Source organism: Augochlora pura, chromosome 3 (genome assembly GCF_028453695.1).
Source record: "Augochlora pura isolate Apur16 chromosome 3, APUR_v2.2.1, whole genome shotgun sequence".
In the NCBI taxonomy this organism is placed as follows: Eukaryota; Metazoa; Arthropoda; class Insecta; order Hymenoptera; family Halictidae; genus Augochlora; species Augochlora pura.
In genome coordinates this window covers 18,223,111-18,246,967 of record NC_135774.1, presented here as the reverse complement: position 1 = coordinate 18,246,967, position 23,857 = coordinate 18,223,111, and the positions used below count along the sequence as shown (strand labels likewise).

General features: G+C 34.8%; 1 protein-coding gene across 1 annotated transcript in view; it reads right to left on the bottom strand.

Moving 5' to 3' along the window:
* Positions 1-20,162, bottom strand: part of Dh44 (corticotropin-releasing diuretic hormone 44) — a 67,275-nt gene extending 47,113 nt beyond the window's left edge. Inside the window, exon 1 of the mRNA XM_078177052.1 lies at positions 19,845-20,162. The gene's annotated coding sequence lies outside the window, so the exon portion shown is untranslated. The remainder of the gene's footprint in view (positions 1-19,844) is intronic.
* Positions 20,163-23,857: the final 3,695 nt, after the last annotated feature.

Sequence of the window (23,857 nt, the reverse complement as noted above, 5' to 3'; positions counted from 1 at the left end):
TTTGGTAATTCATGGCAAACAAGTGGGTCAAAGGTATCGACCGAAATGTCGTGTATCTTCGGAAGCGAGACAATCTGAACAGGATCGAAGAATGTGCGGTGTTCACAGCGTGGGTGGCGAAGTGAAGTGGTGGTAGGCTCTTACAAGCATGTAAGAGCAATTTTTTAGATGGACAATGGGTTTAGATTGAAGGACGCTAGGGTATGCGACGAGGGTGGAAGGAATGAGGAAGAAGTAGATGATGACAATGGTTGACAGAAGGGCTACTCAGTGCGAGGAGAAACTAAAACGTAGGAAGAAATCGTCTGACGAGAACAAGGTGTTACGAAGAGAGGAGAGGGACAAACAGATACAGAAGAGGGCAGCTAGGATTAGGGTCCCGAGCCGCAACAGATAAACAGACCTGGGTAAAATAGTATTTCAAATGGCAAATAGTGAAAAGATATTTTATTTTAGAACATGCACGTATTTTTGAGAATAAAATATTTCATTCGTTCGAAACAGCATAGTTTTAAAAACAAAATATCTTATTCGTTGTAAAAAATTTTCAATGCTGTAGTTCGGACTATTTTGTCAAATGAAATATTTTTATTTTACTAACTCATTGTGTAAAATATAATTATTTTTATAATCCAAAACGAACGAAGTACTTACTTTTCTACTCCGCGTTATAAATTTATACAAATGGCAATATTTAAAAAGCCAATAAATTTCATTTGCAAATACTACGATTGCTTGTGTTATTTGACTTTTACAATTTACTTTCAGGTTAAGAATTACTTATTTTATGTTTTATGTCCTTAAAATAAAAAATATTTGAGTTTATGCTTTAAATTGTAAAACAAATACTTGAACTTTTGATTAACTTTATTCTACGTTTAACACTGTCAAAATAAAATATTTATTTTACACTTCACAATATTTTATTTATTAAAGTTTTTTGGTCCTATTTGAAATAACATTTCATTTGCATTGTGAACAATCAATTCCATAATCAATTACATAAAATAGTATTCCAAATATTTCCTCTCTAAATATTACCCAGCTCTGCAGATAAAATGGGCAGATTACAGCGATTGACGCAGCAAGGCACCCGAAAAATGAAAAGCGATAAGAATTGTTAGCTCCAAGAAGAATCGTGTGAAACAGTATGGGCACCACGGAAGAGGATACGTGCAGAAATGCATTAGAAAAGAATTCTTGGACATTCGTACATAAGATTAAGTATACATTGCAGATGTTATGCAGTCTATCCGCAATAAAAACGGAAAATTAAACACAAAACGGTGATACTATTAAAACAGTTTAACAATTTAATTATATTATTTGTAATTCATTAAAATTATTTAAACCTGGAATTCGCTGCTTATTATAAATGTTCACTGTGAATTTTTATGTTAAAAAGATGCTTCTTCGCATTCAAAACAAGATATAAGTATTATTTATTTTAACGTTAAACTGATTTGGCGGAATCACGAGTGACCCCAAAGTTTAATAATAATGTTTAATAAAAGTTTTTATTCTAGCTCAGAATAAAATTCAATGGACCGTTTAATTAGTAATTTTTATGAAAATTGTATCTTTGCTAATTGTATTAGTTAAGAATTTGCTAATGTACACGTTTCTGTACAATTAAACAGATTTGAAGATAAATCTTTTGTCTAAATATAAGACTCCTTAGAAATGATCAGAAAGAGCGCATAATATTGTTTATAATATCTCTACAAATTGAGTGAGTACTATAAGAGATCTTTTATTTAAACTGAAACTGTAGAATTACATTTAAGCGAAACTGTAAGGCGTCATTACTGAACTAGGAAAAATATTTAACACCGATAATATGTTTTCATTTTGTATTATTTTTTTGCTCCTAGATACAGAAATTTTGTGTAAAAAGTGCACCAGGTTTGTGCATACGAAAGCCTTCAGTAGAGTGCGGATTTTTATGCAAAACAAAAATTGTCTGCATCAATATTATACTTGATGTTAATTTCCCTGATACTATACTGAAAAATCCGAAATGACTGTTTCTAATCAGAATGGCATGTTTGGTGTACTGAAACTCGAGATACTTTTCAATTTTGGCTTTCCATGCAACTGTTTATGTTTTCTCGCGAACTAACACTGAGACCACTGACCGGTCTACGAGGGTTGTAAGGCCTCGATTCTACAAAGATAACGTTAGTCGCGATGCCCTATGACCACTTAAGGTAGTAGAGCTGGTTGAGGTGAAGAATGTGACACACTTTTAAACATGAAATAAACAATATATTCTAACAAAAACAAGTCACTTTAATACACGGGTTTACTGATTATGTTTCGGTATTATGTTGTGAGATGAACTGACGTTATGTAAGCGATGATCGGAATACTGAAGAGTATTGGAAAATGTAATGCATGAGATTGCAAGTTTTCTGTCCCTTTTATGCCTTTTCGGAATGAACGATCAGACGCGGATTGGCTACAGGTGAGATGGAGAGGGAAGTCAGAGGGCCCGGGCCTCGCGGTGACGTAGTACCGGGAAAACCCAAGTGAGTGACGTGCACCGGACGAAGCCCGAGCGAGTGGCCGGCGCGGCCCATCTGGCGACCCTACCATAAACTGGAAAACTAATTTGGAAGAAATAGCTTTATGATCGGCTATATTAATAAAGCGATTTAGCGCAAATGAGATTTCTTAATGTAATTACGCGATATAAAAAGGACACTAAAGTAATAACCGTATGAATTGACAAAACCCGAATTTGAAAAGAAATAAAGAAATAACTGCAAGGCAAAGTTTCGTTGTAGGACGGAACAGTTTATAAATTTGATTACTATGGACAGCGGCACATTTCTTGTTAAAATCAAAAAATTTCTTTCGTCAGTCGTCTAATTTATGGAAACATTAGTTACAGTCGAATGATTTGTGTCACGGTTTAACACGAATACAGCTCGAAGCATTTATCTGATATCCTCCCTCTGGCGTAAATCGCGCGAATGATAGAGAAAAGGGACAAAAAGTACGAAACCGGCGATAACGAGGAAAGAAGTATTAGTGTGCGAGGAGTGATAAGGCGGTATGAGGGAAGTATGGAAAACGTGGACGGAGAGGGAGTAGGTTAAGGTTAAGGTTGAGGTTGAGGCATAGAGTAGGAGCAATGCTAAATGGTCTGGCACGGTGAATGGGGAAAATTTCAGCAAGACCCAAACGAGGACGTAAACGGTGTGGCAGGAAATGGTAATCAAGCAAGGACGCGATAACGTGCAACTATTATTGAGCATTCCGATGGATCGGTTGGTCGAACAAGCAAGCTTCCACAATGAACTCGCGATAACGATTAATGCTCCACGGCGCCGGTCGCGCGATAATGCGGTTCGTCTCAATCAATGGTCGCGTAATTGCTTCTAATTTTACGCGTTCTTATCGACCGTCCGAGCTCCATTCAATTCTTCGAGTACGCGCGAGTTCTTATTTTCGCGTGATTTAATGCCGATGATAAATTCTGCGACACTGACGCGCGACGCCTCGCAATCGTTCGCGCAAGATTAACCCTCGGTCTATCAAGGGTTAGTCGATCGTAACACGGCTAATCTATTCGATTATCCAGGATAATAGCCTGGCGGTTCGACAACGCTTCTCGCTCAAGTCCGTCCGCTGCCAAGCAACACAAATTATTCGAGCTCTGTCTGTTACGTCTAATTTTGGGAATAGCAGACTAGTGTACATGTTACATCATGTTGTCTGAAAAAAATTCAACTCTGTTCGATTTCACCGGTCATAATTCAAAAAACTATCTCTGAAAGATCAATTCTAGCGACTACATTTAAATACGAATTTCCGGAAAGGTGGTAAAATGTCATGTTTCATAGACACCATCAAGATTAAGAGAAAAAACTATGCAAACAGTTAAGCCATAAACTAGTATACATTTTTTCATTTTTATTGATTATTGACATTGTTGTATGACACATTATTTAACACGTTGACGCCGGCTTGACCCACCGGTGGGTCATACGTGTCAGACTCGTGGGCGGCGTACATTTGCTTATTTTGCTTGCATTTCACAAAATAGATATTACAAAATAGGTTTATGTCATTTTATCTGAACATTATAAACTTAACACAATTATTTCATTTTTGTAGATTTCGGGCGCCGACTCACAGAGAAAATTGTGAATATCGACGCCGGCGTCAACGTGTTAAAGTATTTAAATTTTTGTCAAAATTTGTTTAGATTGTATATTGAATATTTATTCTTTTATATGTAATATTATTAAAAAAATAATTTTATTCGTTAATTAGATAATATATAGTTATAAATTCTAAAAATTATTTCTTAATTGATGTTAATTCATACTTAATTAGTTATTCATTAATGTACATTAATTATAAATTAGTTGTTAATGGTGATAAATTGATTTCTAACATTCACATATATATTTAACTGATTGATATTTAACAGGATGATTTTTATTATTCATTCGATATTTATACATACACATGTATAATGCCTTATTGTAAACTATCAGAAAGATAAACATAATTATACGATCTCAGTCCGAAAATGTTTTTTCCCGTCTTTTTGGGTGTCTCTCGTCCTACTGTGCATCGGTTGATTTTTCCCGGTGGTTATTCTCTCGAGCCAATAAAGTGTGAAAGTGCAGTTATTAAATGACATTTGTAGGAGCGGCAGCCGTAGTATTCTCTTCATTCTGTTTTTACGACCCTATCTGCGCCGGCCGCCTGTTGATTCATTCTCATTAAATCTCTGCGGTTCTGTGTGCGGCGCCAGTCGATTTTAGAGTGTCGCTGAACAAGACAGAAAATATCTGTATCAAGGAAGAGGTGGCTGCCGCGCGGAACATTCCATTAATATAGACCGAAATTCTCGTATTTCATCTACTTAACGATTTTAAAAATATCATTGGAACCAACAACGCATGGAGCTTTCAAATATGGTCGTGTCCACGATTTTTATTCAAAATTTCGAATGAAATCGTGAAATTATTTCACGATCCCCGTGTTCATGCGATCGTACGGTATTCAAATTTTGATCAATGCAGAGAAATATGAAAATGTGCGATTCGTCACAATGCACAGTGATGTGGAATTTTACTATCTGCGACCAAAATTATTTTAGCGTTGCTTCAAGGGTTAACCTCGTAGTATATATTATAGGTCGCTGAACATCGATACATTCTATTATTTCTATAGAATATTACGAAGTCAAAAATAAGTATTATCATTTAAAAAATCGAGTTGGCCAACAGTTTCTATGGAAAAAATTTCTTTTTGCAAGCTTATTTATTCTAATTTATAGAAAAGTAAATAGTCTATTTATTAAAATTATTGTACAAGTGAAGGTCGCTTAAGTCGTGCCTGAACTTGATATCCTCTTCTTAGCAAAAAGGTCTCTGTTGAGATGCACGCGGTGTCGTCCGAAAGTGACTCGGCTTCGCGGTTGTAAGGCGCGAAGTTTTCTGTTGGAGAATGTACGGCACTCGACGCGGCACGGTAGTTTGGCGAATTAACGAGGAACTACCTAGATATATTTAAGATACTGTTGTGTGTGTTTTCCCGTAGTCTCCTTTTGAGACGTTCGTTCGTATGTTAGCGGTGTGCCGAAGTATGGAGATCGATGTGTCTCGTTAGACGTTTTGAAGAAGAGTGTCTATTGACGAATCGTTCGATCGTCGAATTCGGGATTCGTCTGGGGGTGTGTGCGTTTCTGCTTTTTGGGGGTTTCCTCGAGACTTGCATTTCGGTATGATATTAAGGACACTGATTGGGTTTTGCCGATTGTTGTAGAGTACCAATCAGTGCCTTCTTTAACGCGGCGACACCCTCTTGTCGCGCTGTGAGCGTGTTCCGTTGTGTATAATTTGCAACGTCAGAAATTGCTACGGGAATCGTCCAGGTCAGCCTACGACGGTTGCGGTACCGTCGCGTACTCGGTTCGGGTGACCCTTCGGATTACCCGGTTTATAGCACGTCCCAGCTGTGGGCTTCGAAAATGCAATTAGGCAGTTCTCTTAGAAATCTTTAACTTTATGATACGTAATGGTTATTGAGGAAAGCGGTAATGAAATTGTTGGGTTCGTGGTGGTCCTGTCGGGTTCCCCAGAAAGAGTGGCCGAGGCACGCGTTTGCAGGTGCCACTTGGCGCAGCTAGACAAATGCACACCGGCCAAGACAAGCGACTGGGCTTAGGGCCGTCTGCGCGTTCTCGGCCCCCAACAGAAATTAACATGCTTCTGGTTGCCAGATGTAGAAAAAGCCTTCTTCTCAAAAATAACCTTCCTCGCGTCCGTGTCATAAACCCCATCGGCAGATACTCCAGGTGTTTCCGTCTTCGGGCGGAACAGTCTCTTGTCAACAACTCTTAACAGTGTTTTAAAACTCCTTTAAGCTTTGAATTTTTATAAATTCGTTGCTATTTCTGTATAGATTATAAAAATGTCTAAAATTAGATTGAATATTTCAAGTGAATCGATTATGTTTTTTCGAGAAAATGAGGGATTCCTAAGGTTATTTAAAATAATTTTGTCATTAGCGCGAATGGAATTGGTTGCCTCCTGTCAGTCGAACTCGTCTCCCATTCGTTAATGTTTTTCCAATCTTCAGTTTGTAGCAAAAAAAAATTTTTCGTTATATTAAACGTAAGAAATTGAATTTTATTCGTGGCACGCTGTCTGTTCGAATCGCTGCGCAATCTTTTGTTACGCCACGAATCTATTTAATATTCGAACAGTTGGGTAAACAACGTTTTCCAAATATTGTGGTGGCTCTGTCTTCAAATTGAATTTTCCCGGTGTTTGTAGCCAGTCCGCAAAAAGTCTGTGCTTTCAGTTCCTTTTTGCATATGGAATCATTCACGCGTCGGCTATACCATTCGTAGCTGCACATTGTGCACACCATGTTTTACAAACTGTCGTGCGTAATTCTTTTTTTTACCTTTCGCGAAGTTCAAATACAAAAACAAGAAAACGATTCAGCGGAAAATAGATAATTATTTTTCCAATCGAGTAAAATACTTTATTTCAGTGGACTACAGGGTTTTGATAGATATTGTCCGAGAAAGATGGATTTTTAAAAATTGCCAATCAACGAATCTTTATTTGTATCAACTAAGAGCTTGCAAATTTTTCGAAAATTTTTGTACGAAAATCGGAATTGATTTGCAAGCTCAATCTACGCTATTGACGGTTTTATACAAACTATAAAGTTTATGCAATCTCTAAAGTTCGTATAAAACATGACAAATACTTTCTCTGTGAATAATTTAGATATCTTCTAATATAAAAGATATGACATGGATATGACTGTGATATGACACGTTAAAAATAGTACAATGCAGAAAGTAATTGAGAAATTGTTGGAAACGCCGAATATTTAGAGTCGATTTTTGCGACAACCAACCCTGAAAATTTTTGTTCGTTATCTTTGATTTTTTTTGTATATGAAAACGCACCCTCCTCGAATGCGCCACCGATGCTGGAAGATCCTGGATAAATAATTCGCAGTTTAAGGGTAGTTTGTGTTCCTTATGGGATCTCTTTTAATTTATGGTCTACGATAACATATCTTCAAGGGACTCTTATTATACCGACTCTGAAGTACCTATACCATGATAACATGTTTAAGTGCGCTTCTAAGGGTAACATTTTTTTCAGAAAAATTCTATAGGAACAAATAAAATTCAAAAATCAAAAGTCCGAATATTATTTTTATTTAAATAAGAATAACTGTTTATTTCTGTCTCTCTTAAAAACGACGAAGTAGCAAGAGAATATAAAATCATCTTTTTTAATTTTTATATCATATTTTTTGTCAATATATTTTCATTCTTTCTCTAAAGAAAAAACTTTCTGTTATAATTTATAATATAACTATTTTTTGCGGAAAATCGTTAATGAAATATAAAATCAAAATCAAACCGAATAGGTTATAGCGATAGGTTATATTTTAGGTAGAATATCATGTTATGTTAGTTATAGATATTGTTACGAACACCGGATGGATGACCGGTGCCGCCTCGGAATTCCCTTGCCGGAATAAAAAACGACAACACGGTTCAGGGTCTTCCGATCGAGCTGAACTTTGGCAGTTGCTATCTGACAGCGAACTTGATATATTGTATTTGATAATCTGATATATTGTATTTGATAATCCGATATATTGTATTTGATAATCCGATATATTGTATTTGATAATCCGATATATTGTATTGTATAAACGAAAGTGTAAATAATAAATATGCCGCGGACGCGCGAAACGGAGCGACGGGAACCGGATGAGGTTCTCGAAGATCGCAACAATATATTATTATAGAATCTTAATATTATATCAGGTAGAAATTAAGCGAAATAATATTATAGCCTCACTACAAATTTATAATAGTTGCATTTAGGATTGCGAACACGAAGTGTAATAATAGTAAAAACGTTTTAAAATTTAATGTAAAACTAATATCAAAATTAGTATTTCTAAAAAGATTAATATTTCTAAATGAAATCGAAGAATAAAATGAATTGTTCAGGTATTGAAAACAAGGAAAAGATTAACAAAAATTTTAACGTTTAAAATCGATCTCCTTAAACGAGTTACGAGAATTTTTGATAAATCAAACATTGATTTGCCATTCATCGAAAAATCAGATTGATATAGAAAACTATGATCACTTTTCTGAAACTCTGCAGATCGCGGGGTGATTGCTACGCAAGCGAGTCCCGTCGGTACGGTAAGACGCCGAGCAGCAGCAACAGGCTGAAGGAAAACAGCGAGGGGAGTTCCTTGTTCTTGAAACGGCGCGGGCGGCATGGCAGCGGCCGGGTGTATTAATCATCCGACTCATGATTTATTTATGTGCGCGCGCCAGAGGACACCAGAAAGAGTTTTCACGGGTGCCGATCGATGGGTCCGTGGGCGATCCGTGGGAATTTCACCGTGCCGCTCGTTGACCCGCAACATTACCGAGCCGAAGTTAATCCCGTTCGCGAATAGACGGATCGCGATAATTTTGTTAAAGCGAGCCGTCAGCGGCACCATTGTTGGGCGCGGAACAATCGCCGATACTTCTACACGCGGACGAGAGGGATCTCGAGAAGCGTTACCCGCGCGCAATGGAAAATCGATCTGCCGCGTTCTACGCTCCAAAGTTTCGACGGGTTCCCGATTACCGGTGATCCGTGGGATTTCGATTCGGAAGAAATCGGATTAACGCCGGCTTCGGCAAACTTTCACCTACATTTCGTAATGACAAAGATATTCAACACTTTCAATAGCGATTGGTGGCCCTGGCACACGTTTACCGCAACCCCTGGCGAAAACTATTCGAACACCTTTTAAAATACAATAATTGTTTTTAAAACTACGCTAAACGACTGGATAATTTTTAAAGTTATATTATGCATTTATTAAAAAATTGATAAAAATCATTTAAGAACATCGATACGTCATTTTCTAACTATTAAAATTAGCAACAAAAGAAAGTTCTATGCAGTTCCTGTGTCTTACGAGTTACGCACAAATTTTTTAGTTTGCATAGAATTCTGCTATTCTGCTAATTCTGCTATTACTAGATCTCGATAATTTATATGCATATTGAAAACTTTATTGAAAACAGTGGATGTATAATCGAGCTACAACCACTGAGAGATGTACCAAAACTATGCGTTTCATTATATTTTTTTCTGATGTCGTAAACTCGAATTACCGTTTTGGGAATTCATAAATTATTACGATTATTTATTCCGTAGTAATTGTCCTAACGTTCATTGATTTATGTTTCTAAAGCGTAAAACGTGAAATATCTTGAACAGGAAAGTTTTAAAGCTGTTCGTAAGACGTTGACAGCGGATTTATACCTACGAGCATCTACTCCGTATAGCAACGGTAATCTGTAAAAAATTCCGAGAAGTGGCGTTGCGTGATAGTTTGTCAGAAACAGTTGTCCAGAATGTTGTTCATCGTACCGGAAATATCTCTGTAAATTTGTCACTGTGGCACAAAGGAAACAGCTCTTTCAAGGATAGATAAAAGAAATCTAAAACTTGTCGTCGTCGATTTCGAGTATTCCAATATTTCTGTTCTTTTGTTTTTTAAAAAACAAACTGTAACGCACAAAAAGTTGATAACAGACGGAATGTGATATTAATTTTTGAAGGAATGGTCGAGATAAATTCAGTGTGAGGGTGAGGTCGTCATTGGGGTTGAAACACGGTGTCTTTTGTACGAAATGAAAGACAAGGGATTACCGTGCAAATGGAAATCAATACCATCCCCTAGAAGATAAGATACGTGATAAGAACGGCTAAAACAGGTGTCGGGAGTTACCGTTCCTAAATGTCTATATCTTGTTAGAACATTATTCACTTTCGTTTTCCTTTTCCGAGGTCCATTCAATCTTCGTTCATTTTAGTTCTAATTAGAGAAAATCTATATTCTAAATGATTTCACACTTTATATTTATAACGCAATATATAAAGTGGATATCAATATTCCAAATATTTATTTTCATATGACTTATTCAGCTACTTTATTTATGAAAATCATGTCACACGTTATTAAAAACGTAGCATTAATTTATCGAAAATGTTTAAATGAAATACTCTGGAGAAATTGTAATACATGTGAGTAGACTATTTGTATGTTTATAACAAATACAAGTGTGTAGAATATAAAAGAGTAACGCTCTCTGAAGAATTCAAGGGCACACGAGTATTTTATATGTATATATAATTTTTAATTTGTTACATATATATCATTATATTATGTTTTATATCTATAGGTAATATAATACATAACCTCAATGTTTTGCCCTGTCGGGGGCAGTTTGAGGGATAGACACTTTCAAATCGTAGTTTCTTTATCAACGGATAAGTAGTAATTGTAATATAAATGATAAGGTAAATAATAATTATGTTAATAGTAATTAGGTTGTAGACAAATTTCAAATAATCTCGCTTCTTATTTTTGAAAATTTATTGACGCACTTAGTTGGTTCTGGATATACATGTACAAAAATTGGAAACGACACGCGGCGCCCGATCGAGTATCGAGTTAATACTACAAGAACTTCGAATCAAGTTTCATGAAAAGAGATTCGTACGAAACTGAGATTGGTTTAGTAATTTGTTTTGTGACATGTATATGTTGTCTTCGACTGACATCTTATCCAAGGAAACTTCTAGTTTCTCGAGGTATTTATCGCGAGCACGAAGAATTCTCCAATTTCGACCAAGCGGAAGTAAACTTGACCGAACGTAAGAATCACGGTTCCGATTACATTCGGAGTTACACGAGTTGTCGAGTACTTGGCGGGGCTCTTAGAATTCGGTATCACATTTGAAATATGGCGACTGTCGTAGACGACTCCTTTTATTTAGTTAAGTCGGAAATAACTACTCCCGCCGCGGATCGTTTTAATTAAATTGCAAGTTTTATATTCCTCGCGTAGCTGTATTTTCTGATTCCCGTCAGTTTTATACGAGTCCCCAAAATTACATTAATCTTCCAATTAAAATGACTTATCGAATAGATCGTTTAATTTATTCGTTACTGATAATTACTACAATTAAGGTACGTAAAGTGGATCGAAGACATGTAAGAGAACATTGCTGCAGCGGAATTTCTTCTGCTTGAACAAAAGAATTGTATGAACGATTGCTTCACATATTTCATGTTGAATGTCATAATTAAATTATTTTTAGCGCACGTTTGTAATATAGATGTTGTCGGTCTAAAATAATAATTTTCATTATTTTCATTCAACAAGTGAAAGAGCAAGGCGGCGACAATTAAAATTTCACTTTTCCTTATTAACATTTTAATGGTTCGTTTCACACAGAATTGGTCTGGTTCCCTTTGTAGACCTCAACGAGGTACTAATTACATTTGAAGCAGTGAACTGTTAATCACTCCGCAGCTGTTAAATCCAGTATTCCATATTAGTGGAGCGAAAAACTTTGATGGATTTCTGACACAGTTAACTTTTACGCTATCGTATTAAATTAATTAACAATAAGGAGGAACACTTTTAATCACTGGCGTTGGAATTTCAACGATGACTATCGATGGAAAACAGACCCAGCGAACTGTTTTATGGCCCTTTATGAGGGTGAGCCGTTGGCAACGAAGGCCCACGGATTTTTCAGTTCTAAAGCAGAAACCGGACCGTGAGGTTGCCACCTCGGATTACCACTAACATTGTATATATTTTTTCTCTGTATATCACTTATTCTACTGGATACGCGAATGTTCTGAAATATTAAATTGAATTAAAAATAAAGTGTATTAAAGTTTTAATTCAAAACCTTTCAACAACTGGTGAACCTTGTTCACTTCTGCACATGATGATTAAGGGAAATATATGTTTTGGAATAGTGCCATTTACATTTGAATTCGATAAAGGAAATTGATAAGTGCAATATTGAAATAGAGGAGATTCTATTATGATTACAAAGATCATTACAACATTTTTTTACAAGTAACTCTCCTTTCTTCATTTCTTCAAAACACTGTGAAATAATACAGTTTGTAATATTATTAATTAGCACAGTTAGAACGCAGCACAGCAGTTTTATTGTCAAATATTTTATTATATTTCTGTAAACGTTACTCTTATTGATATTTGTATTTAACATTTGTCTTGGAACATTTTTCTGTGAAAGTTTTTCCTGAAAACTTTCTCTGTAAACACAAAACGGTCAGAAATGCCTATGAATGTACAAAATCCAGAAGTCTAATGAGGATAATAGATAATAATTTTGATTGTGGACGTCCAATTAGAAGAAGTATTAGTTAAGTACGAAGTAATCTAACCGATCATAGAGATAAATGGTCGTTAAAAGAAGATCGCGGGTTAATGTGACAGCGATCAATAAAGTAATAAGAGAGACAAACGAGACGTGTCATTCGGAAGGGTCCGATGAAGCAATATTCGATTTATATGCCCGAGGATACGGGGGATTTGGTGAACTTTTGAAACAGTAGCGAATAACTTCCTCTTTATGACGTATTAAGATCCCCACAAGACCCCATGTACCCTTCGTGGAATCACGAAACGTGATACTTGTAAATCCTTCCACGCTTCCCCTTCAACTTTCGGTTTATGATGGGCACAGACCACATCAAATATCGGCCGTTATTATCTCTCTCTCTCTCTCTCTCTCTTTCTCTCTCTTTCTCTCTCTTTCTATACGAAACTTTCCCATCTTAACGTTTGAATTTTCATGTAACATAAGAATTGTCGGTACTAATTACAAGCTACAGAAGCTACATGGACATTTAACTCTTTTCTTAGGATTTTTAATGAGTTGAAAATAGTGCATCATTATTTCCATATTTTAAAAAAACATAAAATGCCTCATTTGTTTCCATAAATGCATAAAATCCGCAATATAATAATTAAGAAACAACGTTCAATTTTTCTATTAATTTGTTATCTATTCCACGAGGTCCATAAAAGATATAAGATTAAAATAACTGATGACATAACATAATAGTAGAGAAGATAAGATTCCTTATAGTAATTGCATTCTTAACTCGTACATTTCGTCGAACCTAATAAAAGCGTAACTGAACTCTGCAACAGGTAACGTGGAATTCGTATCCTAAATATTTTGTAAAATTTGGCAAAACAGGCAAAGTTCAAATAATTTTTAAATTTAAAAAAATTATTTATTTTTGTTTGTTTCTCCTTTGATATACTTTTAAATATAATTGTTAGGACACACCTGCGTATGAAATAAAACCAATCGGCGATTTTATACCAAGACATTAGAATCATGGTCGTGATTAATAGATTGTGATCGAAATTATTTTTCTGATTTGGTAAATAGATTGCGTTTCTTCTTAAGGTTTTCTTGGCAAACGAACGCTTGCATCGTTCGATTTTCCAGCACTGATTTTCCGGTGGCATTTGCATTCAGGGCGACGGGAAAAATCAAAATGGCGAGCATAAAAAGACCAGCGTCGGAGGCGCAAAGCTGCCAACGCTTTTGAATCAGATGTACGATTGTGGTACTGACGATTTTGTGGAACAATACAGAGCAATCCAATATACTCGATGTTCATAAGGGCTCGCGGGCAAGCCCACGGGTCCCATTGGGCCTCCATCCAATCGCCGAGAGGAAGAAGAGATCTATTTACGATAAACGTGACTTGCGAGATCGGTCTCTGTTTACTCTACTGAATCATCATTGTTTCGATTGCATGCTATCAAACCAATGTTACATTTTCATGCAATATTGCGCGAACTGAACGTTGATAACTCCACCACGTAATGATGTTTTTAATTCTTACATAAATAGAACGCTAAACGTGATTTAACGCCCGAAGATTCTCCGTCATTATTATTAGATCACTTAGTAACGCCTTTTAGAAATGATTTGCTCGAGCAGATATGGAGTGACGATTTAACTTTTCTATTTAGTATTTTGAGGAGTTCGTATGGAGGATTTTATTACTACGTTTGTGAATTTTTCAGAAGAGTTATTGAATAATATAAATATAATATTGAATAATAAGAAAATGTATTTAAAAATTCAGCTGAGTTAAAAATCATTTGAACATAATGTTACAATTTAAGAATTTAATTTTGTTGTGCATTAAACGCTTTTGACTTGCGTATATTTAACTTACGCTTAGTTTCCCAGCGTTCGATTAATTAGTTTAATAATTTCTCAATGATATTCTCTCAAAAATTCGAATCTCTGTGTTTTAAGAAACAGTATCTTGCAAAGATATTTTATTAACAAAAATTATAATACTTGAAAAATAATAATCGAATGTAAAATTATATTTACTATATTCTTTCTACTGTAACATCTTTCAGGAAAATAAATTGTTTACAATAAAATCGTATACGAAAGAAACGATCCAAGTGTTTAAATTTTATTTTGCAATCGTATTATTTTTCAATTTGTTTTCTCCAGGAAAGTGTTTTTTTTTGCGCCAAGAGTAAAATTGTAAAAGCATTGTCTTCTGCTTGTTGACGGCTGAGAGCAACATACTTTACTCTATGTTCCAGCTCGCATAAAACATTCATACAGTTAGAACAGTCACGCGAATGAAACGGGAATAGTTTGAGCCAACATTTTACGCGAACCTTTTCTTTTATAGCTCCACCGATTCCCATGAATTTTAAACAAATTCATTTCACTTTACGAATCGGGCACATGTAACCACACAGTTTACAATCTTATTAAAATCATGAATCACTCGGCGACAGTTTCCGCGAGCCGATTCTTTACGCAAACACGAGATCTTTATCGTTTTAGTGCTGCACTCTTCTCGAGTTGTGCCAAAATTAGATAAAGCGGCAACTCTTGGATACGGAATTGTCAAACAGATGACGCGGTACAGATTCACTATACTTAATCTTCATCTTTTCATCGGATTGCAAATTCAACCGTTTCCAAATCAAGTGAAACGTTCATATTATTCCTCATTTATAAGTAAAATGTTTATCCATTTGAAATGTAGAACGAATTTTTATAAAAAAAAAAATATAGGTAGATTGCGAATCTTCGTGCAAATTCACAATTTGCTTAATTACTCCATTGAATTTTGAAGAAGAGAGGAATTCATTTATTATTCATTTTGTAAAATAGAGTTATGCCTTGTTGATATGCATATTTTCTTGTATTTCACAAACCCACGTACGGCATAAATGCATAAAGATTAATTTGTACATTCGTCGAGCATATGAACTTTTTGAGGATTGAAGAACCGGACAACATTTTCAGGTGGTGAATTTGGGAGAAAATTGAGACGCTTGTGAAGAGCACAAGCTAAACGCGAAACGTTGTGAGAACATGTTAAAAAGTATTATAGCATTCGCGAATGGAACTCAAAATTTTTGCAAAACACAACGGTACCGTTCCGCACGATAATGCTATTCTAGAAAGTACAGAGAAACCCCGTGTCATCGATTATTTGTTTAAAAAAAGACGAGGAAATAATTGGCGTGCATCGTGCCGACACGAGTGGAGAATCCAATCTTATAATTGGCAATCTAGAAGCGCGATAACAGGGCAGCGAGGAGGAGGAACAGCGAGTGTGAGAGAGAGGAAGAGAGAGAAAGTGAGATGAGGAATGACAGTTGTCGTCGCCTTTCTCGAAATTAGAATCCGGTGTAGAAGCAAATTAATGTGACGAGCCTAAGTTGGCTTAATTTATTATTCACGGTGCACTAAGATTTCTTTCTTTCGAGCACGCAACGCGATATCACGCGAAGACTCCGCATGGTTGATCGTTAACCTCTCGCGTTAATTAGCGAGCACGGGAGTGTAAAACCTGCTGAAGTAAGATACTAAAACGGGAAATCAAATAATTTTACTGAGCATACACGTGACGTTCGCTCGGAGACCCGTGGTTTCTATCCTACGACGGTAGACGGAAAATCTTCGGGTGAGTCACTCATCAATGAGGACAGAAATTAGTGGTAAAGCACCGAAAATGATTAGCGGTCCTTCGAGAAAACGATTTCCACTCTGTCACGTCCAGTTCCGGTCGTTTGTGTAACGGCGACCTCCAATAACAACGATGAATTAACCTGGTCGGTTTTATGTTACATATAAATCCCTATTTTTCGCGTAGCCATAAACAGTCATAAATATTTCATTGACTTCAACGACAACAATCTATTACACTGTCCACTCTGCTCGACTGTTTTACGCGTATGTGAATTATCGTCGATTGTTCAAAAGGGTAGAGTTCCTCATTCGAGAACAAGAACATTTTTCACATTTCAAGCATAACTCATTTTACAAGGAATAATAGTAACTCATGAACTCGACTCTTAATTACTGTTCGGTGAGAAAATTTCAGTTGTTAATGAATCGATAAAATTTATCAACAGGAAAAGTTAGAAGACTCTCGCTCTTATCGATTGTTCTAAAATAAGCATAATTCTACACGATTGATAAATGTTTCAAGTGCTTGTATAAACAGGAAAGTTAACGTTTAAGACATTGTGAATGAAATTCTGGGTTCCTACTCTTATTGATTGCCTGATAGGGTTGTTATTTTGTCGGAAGTTATACGAAATTGTTCTATTGTGAATAAATGAAGGAGATGCTTTACAGTTTCGCTGAAAAAATGAATTCTTGAAAGTAAAAATTAGGTACAAACCTCTTACTCATTGAATAATCGAATTTCAAAAAGTAAAAATTAAACGGAACCCCCGCTTTTGCCATTGTATAGTTGCTGCATAATTTTATGTTTTATACTGTTGCATCTTGGTACCTCAATAACACTTGAAAGCACTTGAAGCTAAATGGTTTTATTCGATAAGTTTGTGCAAACCGATGCAAAGGAAACGTGACAACGTTTACGTAATTATATATATAATTTTATCTAATCGACTATATAATAAATAAATATATAAGTGAAATCGCAAGTAATAATGTCGTCAGATTCAATTTGCGTCTTCGCAAGTACAGCGACGTTTATTACCGTTCCTTTGCTATACAAAAGCTTGAGGGTTTTAGAAAGTTCACTTACAAAATTAACTTTATAATTACAGATAAAGATAAAGGTATCTACGGATTAACGCGAAATTCCACGATTCCAAATCCTTCGGGCGAATTGCCTCTGCTTGATTCTGATGAATTATTGATCATAACCAGACTGCGGATCTTTACGCCTTTGTGAAATATGGAAATTCCCAAAACGGTAGAAATCTTAGTCGATCATAGATAAGTATCTACTATTTTAATTCTCGTCGAATGCTAAATGAAAATGAAAATTTACATAAACATCCGCAATCTAATTGCAACTTAACGCTAACTTTTCCGATTTAAGTTTCTTCACTGTATTCTGTATATTATAAAGGTATATTTTTCATCCAATAATATTTAACAATTACTTGAAACGTGTTAAAAAATACGTACTGTAATGACTGTTTTTTTTTACAATTTTACACAGGTTTCCCAAAATTTACAAATACAGCGTTTTGCTTCGGTTAATAATTTTCTTAGTTTAGCAAAGACGATTAAGTGGCTATCCTATGCCATAATTTTCAGTTACAAATGGAGTTAGGAGATCGTGAAATTAGCTTTCCGTGCACATTGACCTAACACCGTAAACGCACGAAGTTCAAAGTGCACTAATTACATGCACTCAATGTTACTATGATTTTGGCCGCTCAAATGATAAACGACGAGCCCGCAGGCACGAATCGTTCATGCAGCGTGCAGGTACACTTGCACTTGACCATCTTAGTTGATCCAGGAAAGTTGTAGATTTATAAAATTGCCGGCCGTTCGCTTAATTTCGCCACCCTCAATATCTGCCATAAATAGTAAAATTTCAGCTGTACGTAGCATTATTCCGGTAGCGGTAAAACTTGTCATATTTCGAATATTAAAGAAACAAAAGAATAATAGAGAAATAAAAGAAATTTCATAGCATTCTAAAAAGTTTTTCTAATTAACGCTATTATTCCTTACTTAATTTAAGAATTATTGCAATAGTTAATTTGTATTACCTTGTCTAGTTCTACTTTGAAATAAAACATATAATTATATATGAACTATTATTTCCTACTGTATATTAGAATGTATATTCTCGAATTTATTCTAGAATTTATATTAGAATTTATAGTATATTATAAAATATTACAAAACTATAATTAGAAGTATTTTGCTTTTTTTAATGGCACGCTATCATGTTCGTCTAAGTTTAATGTTTTTCAGGTTAGACGTGAAATTATAAACGTCACGAATGCTTAATTTTGTTTAGCAACCGTAAAGTCAAAGAGCCAGAAAATGTGCATCTTGTTAAAGAATTCGAAAATTGTATAATGATAATGGCCCTTTCACCGTTTGCATAAGGAACGTGATTTAAAAATGTTCCTCGCTGGCTGAAATACACATACACGTTTATCGGATATTAACCGTTGTTATCGTTCCTCTCTTTTTCCTTCATGCTCGAACTTTAAAAGTAAATTGAATCTCTAGAACGAGTTCGCAATGCAGGCTGATATTGTAAATAAAATGGCCAATAAAAAAATCTATTGACTCCTTCATTGACCCACTTGTTCCCCCTACGATGCGTTTCAATCAGAAGAACGCAAAATATAGTTCAGTAGCCTGTTTAATTGTAAATTGAACCCACTTTGTCGATTACCCTACAAGTTTTGAATTCCAAAAAATTTTGTCGCAGGATTTTTAAAAGGTCCATCCTTGACCCAACCCGTTGGTATTTTTCTAATTTTCTGTCAACAGATCTGCTTTAAAATGTTTACTTGTTTCAAGCCAATAGCAACTGAATTAGAAAAGACATTTGAACTTTACACATGTATTCGCAGCTTCTCTATAAACAATCGCGTAAAAAGTTTACTCATTTTACACATCGGAATACCCGACCAAATATCACAAATGCATCACAAACGTATGCTATGTGGAAAGCTCAAGTACTCGTAAAACAAGAGCACGCTCGTCACCGAAGGACGCTATGTCTCGCTAACAGAAGGTTCCAATGTTAGAACACTATGTCGAAGTGTGAAAATAAAACAAACGAACAACCACGACAAAGTTTACCACCAGCACAAAGACTTGAATCGATCACAAACGCTGGCATGCGAAAAACAAATACGTCCACAACCGTATAATCGCTGAAAATCGTCACCTAAAATGTACGAGATCCCACAAAAAGAATGCACAACCAAATGTAATTACTTAACAGCCGTCGAGGTTATATGCCATGAAACGAAAATATCGAACCCTGACAAAATTGATACAACCGAGAGCAATCAGCCTAACACCGTTTATTACTCGATCTCACCGATTTAGCTCCTACCGAGGCTTGCCACGGGAGCGTTGAAAACGAACAAGAAACATCGTCGGATCACCTACCTTTCGAATCAGGAGGTGGTCGAGGTTGAATAGCAGATGACGTCGAACTGTCTTCTTCACAGAAAAAATTCTTCGCCGGGAAAAAACCAACGCAAAGAAGGTGTAGGAAACGGTGGAGTCCTGACAGATCGAGGTCGAACTTCCCTCGCCGAGAGTCGATCGTAACAACGCAACTTCCGGAGCTCCAGGTGCGGGATAATCGGTCGCGGTGCTCGCTTAGAGGCTCGTCGATTACTATTTCTCCTGCGTGGATGATAATCGAGCGGTCTCGTCCTAGGATAACAGGTGGCACGCCGGAGTTCCTCACCGTGCAGAGTACTAACGACGTGTGACGTCGACGGCTCGGTGCGAGAGGGCTTTTATAGCCGGCCGTGCCGACTCGCCTCGACGCCGCTCGACGCGGCTTACCGCCGAGGAGCTCGCAGAGCTTCACAGGCCGATTTCCTTCATTAACCCCCGACTTCTGGGCTGGCCTATCTTATAGTCGTGCTAAGCGAATGGTAATCTTACCGTATTGTTCGCAAACCAAATTGTTTTCACTGTTTTCCTAAATTAATTCTCATCTTGTGCAACAGGGTGTGTTGGGCGTGCTGAATGTGACTGTACCCCAGTGATATTTCAATAAATTCTATCCTTTCAATATTTATAGAAGATATCATTTAACGATGTGTCTATAACTTTCTATAATTTTCTGATACTCTTCTCGTAGCTTTAAAATCTTATGCTCGTAGAAATCCTATTTCCTGGCATGATAATACTAAATCAATTCCTTTTTTGGCAACAAAGACCTACCGTTTATGAAACAAAATTAACCATACAAACAACCAAACAACTTAATAAACTAGGTGCTAATTAAAAATAAAATCGAATTCACTGTTTCTTTATGAGAATATTTTAAACTCGTGAAGCAAAGCATCTCGATTCTCCTAAATCTTAATAAACATGGGGTAATTTTAGGATAATGTCTTTCTTTAATTCTTGAATTCTCGACTAGACTGCTATGGTAATTGTACTGTACTGATTATAAATCAAATTGACAATTCCTTTTCTAAATTTGTGATATTTGAGTTAGGTTATCTACGAGCTTTTTAAATGAATGACAACTTCACTGTACAGATTTTAAATGAAATTGATTTTACTTTTGTTAGAACCGAATCGAATCTCTTCAAATTAGATTCGTCAAAACTAGATTATTATACTTGTTGAACTTTCTAAATAATTTCATTATTTAGTTCCCGATTCGGGGATCAGATTTTATATTAATTACAAATATTATTTACTAATGTAATGTTCTACAACTTTTGAGATATTTCTGAAATATTATACTCATAGAAATTCATGTTCTTTATTGGCAAAATACTAAATCAAGTGCTTTTTTAACATTCTTATCTATCAAACAACCTCATAGATTTCATATTCATAATAAATTATGTGATATTAATTTATATTATTTAATCATTATTACATTAGATGAAATAATATTTGATATTATTAATTACAGATCAAATCGATTTCATTGTCTGTTTATGACAATATTTTAGACTCGTGACTTTAAACTAAATCTTTATTACAAATATGATAATTTGAAAATTATTTCTTTCTTTACATTTTGACTTATAAGATATTTTTTTTTATTTCTCACTTTTCGGCTTACTCATTTTACTTTTTGTTAAGCGAGTGATAATGTTTGGATATTGCTTGCAAATGAAATCGATTTCAGTTTGTTACAGAAAAATATTCACATTATTGCGAATCGTCCATTTGTGACTTAGGATATCTTTGAACATGTCAATTTCACAGTGTCCATTACAAATCAAACTGATTTCAATCTTCATGTAAAAAAATTTGTTGAACAGAGTTGTGACTTTACTTTAACCTTTGACTTTTGAGTTAGATTAACTTTGACGTCTTCGTACTTATTAAATTAGCGATCATTCGCGAATCAACAAAAACTTTACGTTAGTTAGGAAGAAAATTAATTTAATTGTAGCTGGCTTCTTACAAAAAAACTATTCTGGATTTCTATTGTTGGAGTGTCTAAGATTTCTTTAAACTTGCAAAACAAATAAAAGATTGGTTAAACTGATTGCACAGAAAATTAATTTTACTGGACCTGTTTGTTTAGTGCGCCAACTCAACGAATTGAAATAGGGTATCTTAAACTCATGGAACGTAAAATACGTATTTGAGTATATTTATTGCAAACGAAGTCCATTTAATAGTGGGTTATTTGCAGAGGAATATTGTATGAAATTTTTGAAAACTTGCTAAACAAATGAAATTTTGTCTACACTAATTACAGAGAAAATTATTCTCAGTACAGCTGTCCATTTCAAGAAACAACTTCTCGATTTGTAAAGTACACCCCGCATTCAAACTTTATTGAGATTCTTTACTTTAGAAACGAACAGAATTTAATGGGTTTGTTGTCTATTTATTTATAAAATAGCGTCCTTAATATGTTACGTAGGACACATATCGATTACGAAGATAATGTTATTGGCGGCACTCACTCTAATGCAGTGGATCGTATCTGTTTGTTTGTAGAGAAAATAATTTTCAGTTTGTAAGACAAGATAGGCTGAGTTGGTTATATCGATTGTAAACAAAATTTTAGTAACCTCATTTGTTCGACTGCAGTTGACTGCGGTTGTATGTTTACGGGTAAAAAATCGTGAATACAAGAGGTACAGTAATTGGATATCCTAAAACTGGTAAACGAATGAAAATAGTGATTTCATTGCGTGGGAAGTTGATTACAAGAAAAAAATTTTCAATTTGGGAGGTGGAATGTTCGAAATCATATGAAATGTTTCAAATGATCAGAAACTTGGTTCTTTTATTGTTACGAATGCTAAAAGTTCAAGGATTGCTAAAATTTACTGAATGAAACTATCCTTTTCCATGAAACTATTGAAAGTTTAGACTAAGAAAAAAATGATGACTTTCAATTAGTCTTCATTAATCTATGTTATTACTTTTCGAAGTACAGTATATTTAAAATGGGAACGTTTATAATAATAATGTACAAAAAGAGAAATATAATTCATATGCAGTATAACTGTAATATAATAATGCAATATAATTATAATTAATGGAAATATAATTTTCAGAGAATGGCATTGTTGCTTAAATTCATCTTCGGGTTTAGCTCTGTCAACAAGATGAAACTAATTAAGTACTGCTATCTAGCGGCTATCCACAACCGTGCATATTCGTCCAGTAATAAATAATAAATAATAAATAATAAATAATAAATAATAAATAATAAATAATAAATAGTAGATAAATAAATAGTAGATAATAGATAATTAAATAATAAATAATGAACAGTAAATAATATATAATAAATAATAAATAACATATTTTAAAAACTATAAATACTAAAAGTTGGAATTTTAAATACTAAAAAATAATTAATAATGTATTTAATTATTTACACGAAACTTGCTAGTTTCGCGGTTTATAATCATTTAAGTCTCCGCCTTTAATTTACAAAGCGCAAGGGTGTATTAGGGACAGATTAAAAACTAATTGTGCAAGTGCAGATACTAATTAATTATTTTCAGTTTTTACATTTTACGATCATTAATAATGAATTATAATTAGATCGCTGGAAACCGATCTTTGTTTATCAATTTGGATTTATAGCTACCACATGCTTTGCACAATTAATTTTTCAAAGACTACGATAAAGACTAAATAAAGAATGTCCCACAAGATAAATATGTAAATATAGCACATTACAGATAAAAAGCAATTGGTCATGAAATACTTTATGCATTTTACATGCTTGTTTCTATCAGTATCAGTACGTTTTCTAATCACTATTAATTTGCATTTTTATTTAGTTTTACAACATTCTCTAAAAATATATAAATATTACGTGGACAATCGAGAATGTTCTACATAAATAAGGTCAATGAAGAAAGGTACACTTAAATAGAACATTTGCATAATTTTAAATGTTAATATCAACACAGACTTCAGAAAATATCTTAATAAAACAGCTT